At 37.4% G+C, this 16,055-nt stretch overlaps 1 pseudogene; it reads left to right on the top strand.

Annotated features, from left to right (window-relative positions):
* Nucleotides 1–1,117: 1,117 nt before the first annotated feature.
* On the top strand, nucleotides 1,118–13,606 carry LOC100465495 (annotated as a pseudogene).
* The last annotated feature ends 2,449 nt before the right edge of the window (nucleotides 13,607–16,055 follow it).

Below are 16,055 nucleotides of genomic sequence, written 5' to 3'. Positions count from 1 at the left end.
TTTCCTAAATTTTTCAGTTACAGCTTTTTTTATAATTTTGAATCCAGGATGCATTAGTTCATTTGGACTAGTTTCTTGTTTTAATGTGGGGACACAAGACATTAGTTGTAGTCTATTACTGTCTACTTAGTGAAATGGTTTTTGAAACCCTCCCTGTTAACCTTTAACCCTGAGGCCCGTGCATAGTTTCCGTATTCAAATAAATGATTAACTCACTTACCAGTGGTATTTATGAGTTCTTGGCTCAGCTTGAACCTTCCTGGCCTAGTTCAAAGACTGAGGAGGTTCCAGAATCACCTCCCCAGGCTTCTCCTGAGACACATCTTGGGCTCCCTCATTTGTCTTCCCTTTCCTGGTCATCGCCCCACTCCTATTCTCCCACCCCTCTTCACTCCCCCAGGAGGTCGAAAGCATCTGGTCCTCATTGTGGTGATCACTCAACTTTGCAGTTATTTTTATAGATGTTTAATCAGGTATACAGGTGAAAAGATGAAAAGTAAATGGTGCATCTTTCTCAATATTTATTCAAAAAACAAACTCAGCACTATTCAATCTAGCCTCTTGTCTTCCTCAGGGGCATTGTATCAACATCCTTTTGTTCAACAGCGGCCTGAGGAACTTTGCCCCAGAAGATGAATCCTGGAACTACTGCTTAATACCCATGAAATTAATTGTTTTTTCACACCTAATAGTATCCTTACTCTCCACTCTGGATAAACAGGCTCAGAAGTGGTTTATATGTGAGGTTGTTTTCCTTCTGAAAGATGATCCTTAAAGTAACTTCAGAAAACAGAAGGGCAACTCCGGAGATAAAAAAGGAGGCCATGATTATGTTAAAAAAAAAAAACTTCTCAGTAGGCTATGATGCTGTTCACAAAAGTTATAAAACCATTTTCCACCAGTTACTCATTTTAAAATAGTTTAGAGCAATAGGACTTACAAGGAAAGATGCCTATGAGGATAGTAGCTTTGGTCATTTTTCTGAAGGTAGTTAAGATAAAACAAAGTACTCTATAGTCTGATACAGGTCACTTTAGGATATAAAACACTAAGTATTTAACTGTTGCAAGGGACAAAGAGATATCAAACAACGACATGGATTAAAGAGATCGTGGTAATGGCTCGTTTTCCTAAAAATCAACAAGACTGTCCAAAAGAGAATGGTTCTTCCATATTGCTTTGGAAATACATAAGCTTCACCTTTAAGATATCTCTGAGGTTCAAGGTCTGGGATTGTGAGTCAGCCTTCCCAAGTATACTCAATGCCCTTTGTCCCAAGCTAATAATGACAAAGGGAAGGAGCCACACAATTTAAGAATCTAGCTTGAAGTAGACATAAAGAAAATATAAGAACCATCAAAATTCATCTCCCGAAGTTAAGAAGATTACTTTTCTCAATGAGGCCATAACCAAACTATGACCACAGTGTTTTGGTGGACAGAGCCCTATCTTTTACCAAGTATTTGAACATCCCAATAAAATGGTTATATCATTTACAAAAGATTAGAGGAATCCACATAATTCCCCAGACCAAGAACTCCTGAGAGGATGTGAAGTTCGATCAGTGACCATAGGGATAAGTAAAAGAGGAATTCGAGGTCACAAATCTCAAAGAGATGAAGGAGATGGATGAACCTTCATGGGCAGGAAGAGAAGCAGAGGCAGCAGAGATCTCTGTCCACAGCGCTCAGAAAAAAAGAAGTTGCATTAGAAAAGACTGAACTACCAGAAGATTTGACTGCTATTTCCAAGGTCTACATAAAAGGTGGAGGGAACCCATCTGTTTTGTTGAATGGTTTTCTGGAACTTCATCAAAGTGAAAGAGAACCCTGTTTAATTAGTCACAGTCTATCAGATGCACACCTGAAAGGAAGCTAAAGCCAACACTCATTAAAATGAAGGTCAGGTTCTTGGACCTCAGTGAAAGGTACTGGAACCTTTGCCAGGAGGCAGTACAACATTAGTGCTCTTTTGTGGGGGAAAAAATGTCTCTGGATGACAACCTGACATTAAAGCATAAAAGTGCCAATCAATTAAAATAAAGAAAGAAAACTGTGTCAAATATTTTTTTATATTACCTTATTTAATCTTCTCAACAATATGTGAGGTTCCCAAGGAAACCAAGGCTTGGGGAAGCAAAACAGTTTTACCAATTTTACCTAGTTAGTAAGTTTCTACCCAGACTTTATATCTAAAATGAAAGTTTCTAGAGTCCCTGCTATTTTCACCAACACTCTGCCTCCATATGGGGCAATAAGCTCTGTGTGGATGAGAGAGGAAAAAGACCAAGATAGTGCTTTGAAGAGAAAAACATGAAGCCTTTCTGTTCTGGAATAGTAAAATAATCCCTGGAGGACAAATGGGTAAGCCGTTCCGCCTGTAGGTGCTAATGAGATCCCTTTAATATGTCAGTGTTTGCTGTCTCCAGAGCCCCATCAGCTGAACATCTATTTCTTCTCCATTAAGATTCTCTCCGCTTTAGAATCTCCGGGAATCCCCAGGGTGTCATGGGCACAGCAGACTAATGCTAACCTTTAGTAACACTGCTGCTATTCCTCAGGTCCCAGCTGCCTATTCGCACACCTCAGGGTTCCACCTGCAGCACCGCCATCTCTCAGCTGTCTCCCCTACGCTGAAGATTACTGAACTACTTCTCTACTTCTCCCGACTCCGGCTACCTTCTCTGAGCTCCGGACCTATAGATTCAAAGGCCTTTCAGACATCCCAGTAGGATGTCTTAAAGGCATCTCAAAAAGGACACATCCAAAAGAGAAATTATCTTTTCCAAAAATCTCCTTTGCCTCTTGTGGACTGAATTTTGATAAATAAATAACACCTGAACTCACAGTGACTCAAGTCAGAAACCTAGAATCACCCTATGGTCTCTTCAACCACACATCAAGTCCTATCAGTTCTACCTTCCTCACCACTGTCTTATCATTCCTTCCTATTCCCTGAAGGGTGAATCGGTAAACCAAATGCTCTTGGGCCACACCCGCATTTTTATACACCCTGTTCCGGGCCTCTTTATCTTCCTGCTCTTCACTGTCTTCCATGTTTCTTACCAGGATCATCATTCCAAAATGCATATTGTATCGAGTTACTGCATTCCATACAATGCAAAGTCTTAAGTTTGGCATTTAAAGCCCCTCATGATTTGCCCCCTAATCATTTTCCACCCAAATTAAATCATTGGCCTATTTACACTTCCTTCAACCTACTGACTCCAAAACATCATGGAGAGATGGAGACACTGGAGCTCAGATGTAGACAGTGAATAATAGGGTTACATTTTCCAAGAACAAGAAAGTTAAATTATGCATAACTGATATGTCAAAGAAGAAACAAAGGATGGCTTGCTATTTGAAATGAGCAACAATATACGGGATTGAAAATACTGAACTTCAGCAACTCTCTTAATCGTATCTGTTTTCCTGTGTTCCATGTTCCAACTAATGAAAAAGTAATCAAAGCAAACAGCTTTGGAATGAAAATAACTTTATTAAGAATGTATGGACTGAATGTAATCTGTGTAAAAGGTGTGAGTCAATGAATACCAGTGGAGAGCAGAAACAAGACTGATGGTTTGATAAAGAATCAATGGAGACTCAGCAAAAGATGAAAATGATTAACGCTGAGAGATAAAACAGCCTCCTGCAGAATCTGGGAGAAATTTCTACTAACTGTAAGGCGAGTGAAAGTGTACTGGGGAGAGAAGGAAGGGAAAAATGAAGGCAGGGGGGACAGAGGGGGAGATGAACCATGAGAGACTATGGACTCCAGGAAACAAACTGAGGGTTTTAGAGGGAAGGCGGATGAGGGAATGGGCTAGCCCGGGGATGGGTATTAAGGAGGGCACGTATTGCATGGAGCACTGGGTGTTATAGGCAAACAATGAATCAGGGAACACTACATCAAAAACTAATAATGTACTGTATGGTAACTAACATAACATAATAATAATTACTTTAAAAAAAGAGAAAGTGGACTGGGAAAACAAAATGATTGTGAGTTCCCACATGAAACAGAGAGAACTATTAGCAACCTGAGAGAAGGTAGCGAGACACACATATTCCTTTCTCTTGCTCAGAGACACAGAGTCATATTTAAGACCTACTTAAGACTTACTTTAAGTCATATTCTAGAGCAACTTATAGACTACTAACTTCTCTAAGACAACGTTGTGTGTGTGTGTATCCATCCTTAAGCAGGTGTTTATGAGTAGAGTAGTAAGTAGAGGGATAAAGGTATGAGTAAAAAGCAAAAGAGTCTATGCTAAGAATTATTGTCTTTTTAATAATAAGAAGAGGGGTAAGAAGGAAAACATTCTTACAGTACTTAATATGCTAGACATTCATCCAAGTGCTTTTTATATATTAATTAATGTTTATAACAGCCCTGTATTGGTCAGAATAGCATAAGCTATGTTGTGGTAAAAATAAAATAAATAACTCTAAATCTCCATCTTTGGCACAACACAAGTTTATTTCTTGTTCATTCAAGGTTTGATTTGGGTAAGCAGAGACTCTCCTGTACCTGGTAACTCAAGGACTCAGGCTTCCTCCAACTTGAGATACCACCTAACGGCACTATTATACAGAAAGAGAGGGATGCAGAGGGCAAACTGGCTCTTACCTGCCCCAGTCTTGAAATAACATGTGAACTTTCCACTCCCAGGCCACTGACCAGAACTAGCCACATGGTCCCAATCACACCAAGGGAGGCTGGGAAATGTTGAGGAACCCATGGATATCCCAGTGAGCACCGTCTCTTTTACAGCCATTATGAGAAAGATAATAACATAATCCCCATGACTTTTACAGTTGATAGGAAACTGGCAAAAAGTAAAAGTAATTTACCCAAATTTGGGGCTCCTGAGTGGCTCAGTCAGTTCAGCGTCTGCCTTCGGCTTGGGTCATGATCTCAGGGTCCTGGGATTGAGCCCCACGTGGCGCTCCCTGCTCAGTGGGGAGACTGCTTCTCCTTCTCCTCAGGGCTAGTCCCCCCTCTTGTCCATGCTCTCTCTCTACTAAATAAATAAAATCTTTTAAAAAATGTAATTTACCCAAATTCACAGTAAGTGGTAGACCTGATACTTTAACCAGACAATCTGATTCCAGAATTCATGTTTCTAAAAATTAAATCATAATGCCTTTCAAAAGTAGTAGAAATACCAGTGATTTCACTAATGGTTTATATCAATGAAAGAAACTGTGGATGGAGATAGAAAATCTCTTAGAATCTAGGAGCCAGGTTACATGAGCACCAGCTGGACACTGGGAATTACACATAAAATGTACAATCACTTTTCTGCAGACCTGAGAAAGGACTCAACCAGAAGGCTGGCATTCAGCAAGGACAATCAAGGGAAATCCCTGCATCCTGCTTATTGGCAAACACATAGTCTAGAGATATCTCTTTTACTGAGGATGAGTAGCATGAAGAAAATCAACTCAAGACACATGAGAAAAGTACCGAAAATCCAAGATAAAGGAAATAAGAGATTGACGAGATAGGAGTCCATTCTCTAGAGCAGGGGTAAACAAACTTTTTTGTAAATGTCCAGATGGTAAATTTTTTAGGCTTTGCAGACCATATTGTTTCTGTCACAATTACGCAACTCTGCAAAAAAGGCACAAAAGCAGTCATAGAAAATACATAAATGAAAGAGGTGTGGCTGTGTCCCAATAAAGTCCTGCTTACAGAAACAGACTGAGAACTAGATTTGGCCCATGGACTGTAGTTTGCCAAATCTTGCTCTAAAGAAAAGGGCATTAAGAAATATAAACAATTGGGGTGCCTGAGTGGCTCAGTCGTTAAGCGGCTGCCTTCATCTCAGGGCGTGATTCCGGCGTTACCGGATCGAGCCCCACGTCAGGCTCCTCTGCTATGAGCCTGCTTCTTCCTCTCCCACTCCCCCTGCTTTGTGTTCCCTCTCTCGCTGGCTGTCTCTGTCTCTGTCAAATAAATAAATAAAATCTTTAAAAAAAACCAAATATAAACAATCAATAAACATTTGAAAAATATTCAATGTAGTAGGAATCCAAGAATTACAAATCCAAACAAAGAGGTAATTGTTTATCAACAAACAACTGACAAATATTTTAAAGAAGTTATTATTAGAAAAGTTTCAGTGGGATGATTTTATTTTATTTATTTTTTTTGAAAGGGAAAATAATAGTTTTATTTCATGCTTAAATAGCAAAACTACTTATTAATGAAATGTGTGCACCTGTGGGACACCACTTATATATATACTTCTGATAAGGGTGTGAATAGGTGAAATTTAGCCTGAAATTAATCTTTTGTAGAAAATTATATATATACATATGTATAAAATATATATATTATATATAAAATATATATGCATATGTTATATGCATATTATGTTAAGTGAAATAAGTCAGACAGAGATAGACAAATATTGTATGGTATCACTTATATATAGAATTAAAAAGCCAAACCCAGAAATAGAAAGTAGAATGGTGGTTGCCAGGGGCTGGAGATTGGGGTAAATGGGAAGATGTTGGTCACAGCGTACAAACTTCCTGTCATAAGGTGAATAAGTTCTGGCGGTCTAATGCACAGTGTGGTGACTAGTATACTAATAATACTATTTTGTGTACTTAAAAGTTAATAAGATATTAGAACTTAAATATTTTCATATAACTTTGTACAAAAAAGATAATTATGTGAGGTGATAGATGTGTCAACTTACCTCATTTTGGCAATCATTTTGCAATATATATGTGTATCAAATTATCACGTTGTATACCTTAAACTTACACAAGGTTATATGTGTGTATATTATTATAGATTATATCTCAATTAAGCTGGAAAAAATATATACATGCATTTATATGTGCCAATTTTATAAATATATATTTAAGACTGCATAAGATAAGACAGAAGACAAACCATAAAGTGTTAATGGTGAGTTAGGGTGCAGGATATGGGGAGGTACGTCTTTATTTGAATTTTTCTACATAAATGTTTCATACTCAGAAAAAAATTATAAAATACAAAAGGAATTTTGTATTCATTTTGAGTCAAACTTGAACTGAATTCTCAGCTATATACTAGCTGGTGACCTTAGTCAAATTACTTTATATCTCTGAACTTTAATTTTTTCACTTAAAAAAGTAGATATAATCATATGTGTGTGTGTGTGTGTGTGTGTGAATGTGTGTGTATATATGCGTGTATATATGTACATATGTGTGTATATATATATAAAGCACACAGCATATATTAGAATCTCAATAAACATTAGTTATGCTTTTAGAAAGACATAAATTTGGGATTGCGTGGAAAAGGCTGAGAGACTGGGAAACTGGAGAATGATAATTGTAGAAGCTTTTGAAAGTTGAAGAGACAGCTAAGAGATTCTTGCATGTGGTAGGAGGGAAAAGACAAGGGGAGAGAGAGGGAGAGTGAGAGAGGAGACAGAAGGGAGAGCAGTTGGGGAGAAAAAGAGAGAGAGGAAGAAGGAGGGAGATTGAGATTGTTGCAGAGATACTTCTGTGAATGGTGGATTATGGATGATTTTTCTTGTCAGGATACTGATGACCTAAAACACTTTCAGTTGGGAGTTGAGAGACAGAACTGGGATGCAGGAAGAAACACTGTGGTTTCTTTTCTGAACACAAGAGCTGAAAGAAAAGCCCTCTTTCAGAGGAAAGCTGGCAAGGAGGCCCTGGGGATTAGGGGCCAGGGCCAACGTGGGGCTCAACACAGCAGGAAGCTCAGATTGCATGTGTCCACGCCTGATGAACAAGGTGTGCCTAGAGAGGAAGGTCATGGCCTGCACCCCGGATCCTACCCCTGTGGGTTTGTTCCCCGAGAGTCCTACATTGCAGCGCAACTCCTCCAACATAGCACAGAGTTGCAGTAGAAACCTTTAGGGAAGTAAAGGAAGAGGAAGAGAGAAAAGAAGAATACCAAAGAGATGAAGTGAGAGAAGGACTTGGCTCTCACCGTGGATCTTCAGAGCAGAGGAATCCTCCAGCTTGCTGCTGGGCAGGTCACCAGGGAATCTTCCGCAGGCAAAAGAGTCCACTCACCAGACACCAGAGAGGCAAGGTGGAGCGTCAGTAGCAGTTGGGCAAACAGTTCCTCAAATATCCCTTGCACCTCTCACCTCTAAGCACCCCAAAAGGTGTACCTTCACACCAGACGCATTTTCCAAATGCCCCATCTCTGTCTCTTCCTCACATTCCTACCCCCACCTTATAGCCCACTAAACACACAGGGGCGCGTGCATGCACGTGCACACATGTCAGCTCTGTCGGCTGACTCCTTATTTACACATTTTCCTTTGAGCACTGATGTCCCTATATCTGGGCTGTGACTCCCAGAACCCTATGTTGAAACCTATGTGGCACTCACTGCTCTGCAACGGCATTGCCTGTGCGCTGGTCAGTCTCATGCATTGAACTATGGTGAGCAATTTGAGGACAGAGATGCTGTTTCATGGCCATTGTTCCTACATTCCTAGCACAGTACCCAGCACACAAATGTGGCTGGGCTTTTCTTACAGTCACTTTTCAGCTTGCCTCCTTCATCAACACACTCAACAGAGCTCTTTTAGTTTAAGACCCAACTTCTGGCACAAAAGACAAAGTGATCTCAAGGATCCTGGAGTGAGAAGCAAAGAGGCACTGCAGGCAACAGAGACCTGTACACAATGGGGATGATGGACTCAAGCTATGGCAACAGACAGGATCAGGACTGCAAAACAATGGCATAATTTCAAACTCTCTCACCTTCTGAATGTCCTTCCCATTAAAGTATTTGCCAAAGACTAGGCAGAGGTGAGTGTAGGAAATCAGTCTACCAGTCCCCAATTTGACTTCTCATTACTGCTCTCCATACAATCTTAAACCTAAATCTGTAGTCTCTCTTTTCTTGGCAATCAGTCAGTGACTCATTCTTGGTAAAATGGAAGACATGATGCTCTTATTAGTAAGGAAATCAGAATGACACTACTTACTTTATTTATTGAGCACTCACTCTTGCCCTATGCTAGGTGCTTCACACACATTTCACTTAGTCCTCCAAGAAACCTTTGAGATGAACATGATTGTACAATTCTACACATGAAGAAGCTAATGAAGGTTGAGTCATTTGCCCAAGGTCATACATTTAAAAAGTGTTATAGTCAGAATTTGATACAAGTCTTTTGGTCCTGTCCAAACTGCACTGCCAAGAATTATAGATAGAAGGGACTGAGTTGAGATCATTCAGCAGAAGCTGAGTTGGGAAAGACCCCAATCTCAAATTCTATGTTCAGCTATAATGGTAAATGACTTATCTAAAAGACCAGGGTTTGGGTTAGACTACTGATAAATATGCAGTCTTTAAGAGACTTGGGCTGTAGTGGTAGCAATCACAGAACTTAAAAGCATGTTGGAAGTTGACCCCAATTAACACCACTGGGCATACTCAGTTTAGCTGTAATATCATGTAACTTCTACAACATCCTTAAAGCTCCAGCTTCTCTTTTCCAGGGTCATTGATGACAGTTTTGTTTTCAGAACAAACAGCTAGAGTGGGAATAGGGATTCCCAGTGGAAATTTAGTCTCTAGCACTGTCTATGACCCACATTTTAAGCCCTAGAAATAAACACAGTCCACTTGCCAAAAGGTCTGTCCATCATGTTGGTTCAGACAAAGATAAACCCAATTAGGTATAACCAAGAAAGTGAAGAAAATTGCTGAGTGGAGGAAAATTCCATACCATTAAAAAGGCATCAAGACAAATCTACTTTTTTAGGGGTTTAAGAGTACCAGGGTAACTGGATTAACTCTGACATCTGTGCTCAGATTTGAACCTTTGGTGGAAGAAAAGCTTATAACTTAATTTTGCAGGACCCAGCATGGAAGCTTTGTTGGCCAGTAGGGAGATGAAGTATGAGAAAATTGGATTAGAGCTTCTGATATAAGGGCTTGAACAATCAAGAGGAAAATGCAGTTGAAAACACTTGCACCAGACAAGTCGTTCCTCTGTGTGATGTTTCAATTCCAGAAAAGATCACAGGCTGGACCAAACCAACACTGATCTGTTCCATCGAGCAAGTGGTTGAACCTGAAAAGCTTTTGTGCTGATAACTATGTGGAATAAATCCTTTTTAAAGGCGATAGTTTTAAGCTCTTATTATTTCCCCTTCTTTCAGAGAAAAAGGAGGAGCCAGCTCCTACAAGAATGCTCCATCTTTGCCTCTATCCTCTATCTCACCACCCATTTCAGTCAGCAACCACCTTCCCTTTTCCCACCCCAAAGCTATACATGAGCTGGTCTCAGTGGTGATGTCCTTCCCAATGTTCTTATAACCCCTATCATTTAACTCACCACAATATATTAAAATTGTTTCTATATCTTCCCATATGAGAATGTAAGCTCTTTGTCTTACCCATTTTGTTTGTCAGTACCTAGCACAGTGTCACACGCATGGCAAGTTCTCAAGAAAGGTTTACTGAATGAATTCACAAATGGATGGATGAATGGGTGGATGAGTAAATGATGAGTTAAATGAGTAAATGATTGACCTACAGGATCCTCTGAAGGCTTGCTCTAGGAAGACATGCCAAGATGATCTTTCAGAACATTCCAGCTCCTTCTGTGTCCTTCTGATGAGTTACTTACCATCATTGAGGCTTAGGTTTCTTATTTATAAAATGAAAACAATGTTACCCATTTTAATGAAATGGTTGTTGTGAAGCTCAAAGTAACTCATGCTGGGTGCTGATCCATGCACCATACACTGTTCCTCATCATTCTCTCTATATTTTGTCTGTCTTCTACTGGCAGAAGTTGTCCATCATTGCACTAGTACTGTAGCAGCCATGCTATAGTGAGATAAAATGATAATGTGGCTCCAAAAGTTCAGGAGTTTGAGTGCTCGGAGGATTTTCTTTATCGGGGTAGGCGAAGAACTATATCAATGCCTCAATTCAGCCTACTTTACAAAAGAAACCTTGTAAATTACAGTCTTTAAGAATAGTGCCAAAACTTTCACTTCCCACAAATTAAAGAATAAATATTATGAAGAATCTTCCTGGCTTATGACGCCTTAAAACACTGGATAAAAGATGTTAAAATGCTTAAATGAACTGTGAGGAAAATAATGGAAATCATCAGAGTCTAAAAATATAAGAAAACACAGGGGCGCCTGGGTGGCACAGCGGTTAAGTGTCTGCCTTCGGCTCAGGGCGTGATTCCAGCGTTATGGGATCGAGCCCCACATCAGGCTCCTCCGCTATGAGCCTGCTTCTTTTTCTCCCACTCCTCCTGCTTGTGTTCCCTCTCTCGCTGGCTGCCTCTATCTCTGTCGAATAAATTTAAAAAATCTTTAAAAAAAATATAAGAAAACACAAATTTTCAGAGGTAACTCCCTGAAGCAATGGCACCCTGAAGACATTTACTTATTCCTGGTGGCCTAGAGTCTTCATTTTAATGGAAATCAACGAGGGATAAAATGCAATGCTTAGGAGCTGAACAGGGTGAACACAGAAAAAAAATCCCTAAATAATAGGCTAGGACCCAGAAGTTGACATCTTTAATGTGAGGGTAAACCAAAAGAAGAAAATCTAGCCCACAAAAGAAAATAGTAAAGAAACTTTTTAATCTCAATCTTGACTCTGAATCTAAAATTCCTATTCACAAGTGGTTCTCATGAGGGTTTAGAGCCAGAATCTACAATTCACACTACATATGTGATCCCCAAAAACCTAACCTTAGAATTTAATTTGAAGTGACTCAAGATTACTAATGCTCTCCTAGGTAAATATGCATACCTGAAACCAAGGCCTCAAATATTTCCTCAGGTAATTATAGACTCACTGAAATATAAAAACACAAAACACAAGAGGAAACAAGTCATTTGAATAAGTAGAAATAACAAACAACAGGATTATAGTTACAAAAATAGCTGATATTGGAATTATCAATTAAGAAATATAAAATAGGTTTGATATACTTATTTTTACAAAAAGAATGTTTGAGGTGTAACAAGGTATAAGAACTACGAAATATGATCAGGTAGATTTGAAAAAAAGAACCAACTAGAACTTCCAGGTGAAAAAAAACCCACATAATAAATGAAACTAAAAACTCAGTAGATGTATGTAACATTAGATACAATGAAAGAAAGAATGAACTGGACGAAAGAACTGAAGAGTTAATCAATGTACAGAAGAGGGAAAAAGAAATTGAAAAAAAATTAAATGGAAGTTAAGACATGGGGAGGAGATGGTAGCAGTAGACATTTGAGTCATGCTGTTGCCCATGCTCTAGGGTTTCTCTGAGAGACTCCCGATCAGAGGTGCCAATGAAATACATAAGGCACTACACAGGTTGCTCTGGATGATCCCGAGGGATGAATAACATGTTTGAAAATGGATGTAGTGGCCTCTGAAGACTCTGGATTCTCATTACACAGTTGGGCTTTGATTGATTGATCTTGGAAGCTTAAGTGAAAATAAGAAGAATAATGGAACATTTTATTCTCTGGAACGTATGGATTTCAAGGGCACCAAGAAGAGAACCAAATTAGATCTGGAACTTAAAAATGAAAGCATAGGTGCTCATTTCAATGCTTATACCACCAGAAAGTAGACCATATATTTGCCAAAGAACTCTTTAAAGATTTGCCAACAGCTTTAGAAATTCTTGTTGATATAATAAAAAAACAGTACATTGGGAGAAACAGAGTCAAAGCCAAGAAGTTGGTTTTTATTATCTACATTCCACAACTTATCAAAATACTGCACTTGGATGGACAGTTTGGGGACCAATGGAAAATATCAAACCTAAAAATCATAAGGACTTAGTGAACTATGTCACCACATATTACAAAGGGCCAAGAAGAGTCCCTACTGTGACTGGAGGAGTTTCCTATGATGAATAGCTTGAGTTAGCAAGGTTTCATTTTTGTGACTTTTTGTCTACACACAAAGGAGAAATACCAACCCTGCCTCCTTGCAAATTCATTGGAAGTAAGAACTGAATGAAGATGACAAGGTGGCTTTGGCACGCCTTGCAAGAGCTGTTGAAACTGTTGGCTAGGCGTATCCATATACAATCTCTTTCATGGTTATAAACACACTGATTGACAACTAGGAATGCCATTTCAGAGGAGGAATAAATTTATCTAGCAAGCCAGCCAAGCTCATTTGTCATGGCAACCTCTGTCATAGCTTCCAGTCTTTCCGTATTTCCTACACAGATACAGGCTTGTGGGGAATCTGTATGAGTTATGAATCAGCCATTGTTGCAGACATGTTACATATTGTTTGAAAAGAATAGATCTGACTATGGATACATATCACTGAAAATAAAGTTCACAAGCCAAAATTCTTCTAAAAACAAATATGTTGTTGCAACCCTATGGTTCGAGTCCAAATTGTAATGATATTGGTAGGTAAATGTTAGGCTAGGTAAAGCAAAAGTAGAAAATCTGGACTCAACACTGCAGATGCTGAGACAGTTCAAGAAGTGTGCACTGAATATATTTAAGATAAGGGCCCAGCTATGCTGCCATTGGTTTCACTGAGCAAGACTGGATTTGCAGTAACATATGCTGGTTTTGTTATTAAAATGCATTGAACTTTACATCAGAAACCAGGGATGTACTGTATGGTGACTAACATAATATAATAAAAAAACATTAAAATAAAAAAAATGCTCTTAACCAAAATATTTTGAATATACTTAGTTATAAAACTACCAGAGATCTGCAAGTTTTAAGCTATTAAACCTTAAAGAAAAAATATCAGTGAACATGTATATTTGAGAAAGAAGCCTATAATTAAGATATCTAACTTATATCAAATCAGAGTACAAGAAAGAAATAATAGAGAAAATGTAGAAGCAATATTCAAAGAGATGTTGACAAAGAATTATTATGAATTTACAAAAGACAGAAACCCTCAGATTTAAGGATCCCAATGAATCCCAAGCAGAATAAATAAAAAGAAATACAAGGCAGATAGACATATTGTAATGATACTGCAGTACATGGAAGGAAGGAAGGAAGGAAGGAAGGAAGGAAGGAAGGAAGGAAGGAAGGAAGGACAGAAAGAGAGAGGGAAGGGAAGGGAAGAGAAAGGGGAAAAAGAAAGAAAATCTTAAAAGCAGCTAGGGAAAAAAAGATAGATTACTGGCAAAGGCAAAGGAGAAAGTTAGATTGACATCTGGTTTCCAAATAGGCACGATGAAAAATCTGAATATAATGGAATTTTTTTTTAAGCAGAAAGGAAATAACCATCAAGAATGATATGACCATAGAAATTGTCTATCAAGAACAAGAATAAACTTAAGGCAATATTCAGAAAATAAAAATTGAGACACTCTTTCAGAAAGAATTTCTAGAAGATGTACTCAAGAAAGAAGAATGAGCCCCAGGGAAGTCTGAGATTCAGGAAGAAATGATGAGCCAAGAAAATGTTAAATAAATGGGTGAATCTAAAACAACATTGTAATTTGAGAGGTTAATGATTAGAAGAATTAAAGTATGGGATAATTATAGCAAATATTCATAAGGTGGGAAGGGGTAATCAAAATTAAAGCATTTTAAGTTTTTTATATCATTTGAGAAAAGAATAAATGAATGGATTAACTTTAGACCTGCTAAATTAAAATGCATTCTATAATTTCTAGGGAATAATTTAAAAATAAAAATAGAGATATAATTTCCAATTAGTTGAGGGGAAATTAAATGAGGAAAAAAACAAACTTAATCCAAAATAAAGTAACAAAAAAAGAGAAAAAGACATATAAAAAGATATATAGAAAACACAACATGAATAGCAAAATGAATTCAAATACACCAGTAATCACAATAAATGTAAGCACGTAAACTCTTCAGTTAAAAGTCAAAGACTGTCAGACTGGATAAAGAAACAAATCCACCTATATATTATATACAAGAGACCCAACTAAAAGGGACACAAAAAGCTTCAAAGTAAAAGGATGAAAGAATATTATCATGCAAATATCAAATAAAACCTAAGTTGACATTAGAAAAAATCAATTTTAAGGCACAAAACATTATTAAAGACACAGAGTTATTACATAATTTTTAAAAAATTAAACTTGTTAGCAAGGTATAGAAACTATAAAATTAAAACACACCTAGCACCATAGTGAGAAATTTTAATGTATTTTTCTTAGTAAGTGGGAGACCAGATAGACAAAAGAACCAGTTAAAAATATGAACCTGAGCAACATAATTGACAGGCTGATCTAATGGACATGTATAGAACAATATGTCTAAATTTTGGTAATTGACATTATTTTCAAACATACACAGAATACATATGAAAATTGGCTATGTGTAAGACCATAAAATAAGTCTCAACAAATTTCAAAGACTCAGAATATATACAAAACAAGTTATCTGATTAATATATAATTATGTCAGAAACTAATAACAAAAATATAACCAAATCTCTTTTATTTTTAAAATTTTAAAAACATGCTTCTAAATAACTTTAGTCAAAGAAGAAATTATAAGGAAAAAATTTAAATACCTAAAATGAAAAGATAATGAAACATGTGTGATGTAGCCACAGGAATACTTATAGGGAAATTTGGAAACTTAAATGTTTTTCTAAAAAAAAAGACTGAAAAGTTAGCAAGCTAAGTATGTAACCTAGGAATGTAGTAAAAGAAAAACAGAAAGTATGTAAAGTAGAAAGCAAGACGTAGTAAATATACAAGCTTAAGTTAATGAAATAAACAGAATATTATCAAAGCAAAAGTTGGCTCCTTTCAAACAGCAGTAAATCAACAAAACTCTGACTAAATTGAGAAGAGAAAAAGAGAAAAGTAATGAATTAGCAATATTTGAAATAATTAAGTGAACATTATTACTGATGCAGAATAGATTGACAGAATAACAGTGAATATTAATAACAACTAAATTTGAAAACATAGATAACACGAACAAATTTAAAGGAAAAAACAAAAACAAAAGCAACTCCAGAAGATATAGATAACCTAAATAATCTTACATTTATTAAAGAAATAAAATAAATAATTATAAATCTCCCCA

The sequence above is a fragment of the Ailuropoda melanoleuca genome, chromosome 11 (assembly GCF_002007445.2).
Source record: "Ailuropoda melanoleuca isolate Jingjing chromosome 11, ASM200744v2, whole genome shotgun sequence".
Taxonomy (NCBI): Eukaryota; Metazoa; Chordata; class Mammalia; order Carnivora; family Ursidae; genus Ailuropoda; species Ailuropoda melanoleuca.
Note: the sequence above shows the minus strand (reverse complement) of the source record. Positions and strands in the feature narration are given on the sequence as shown.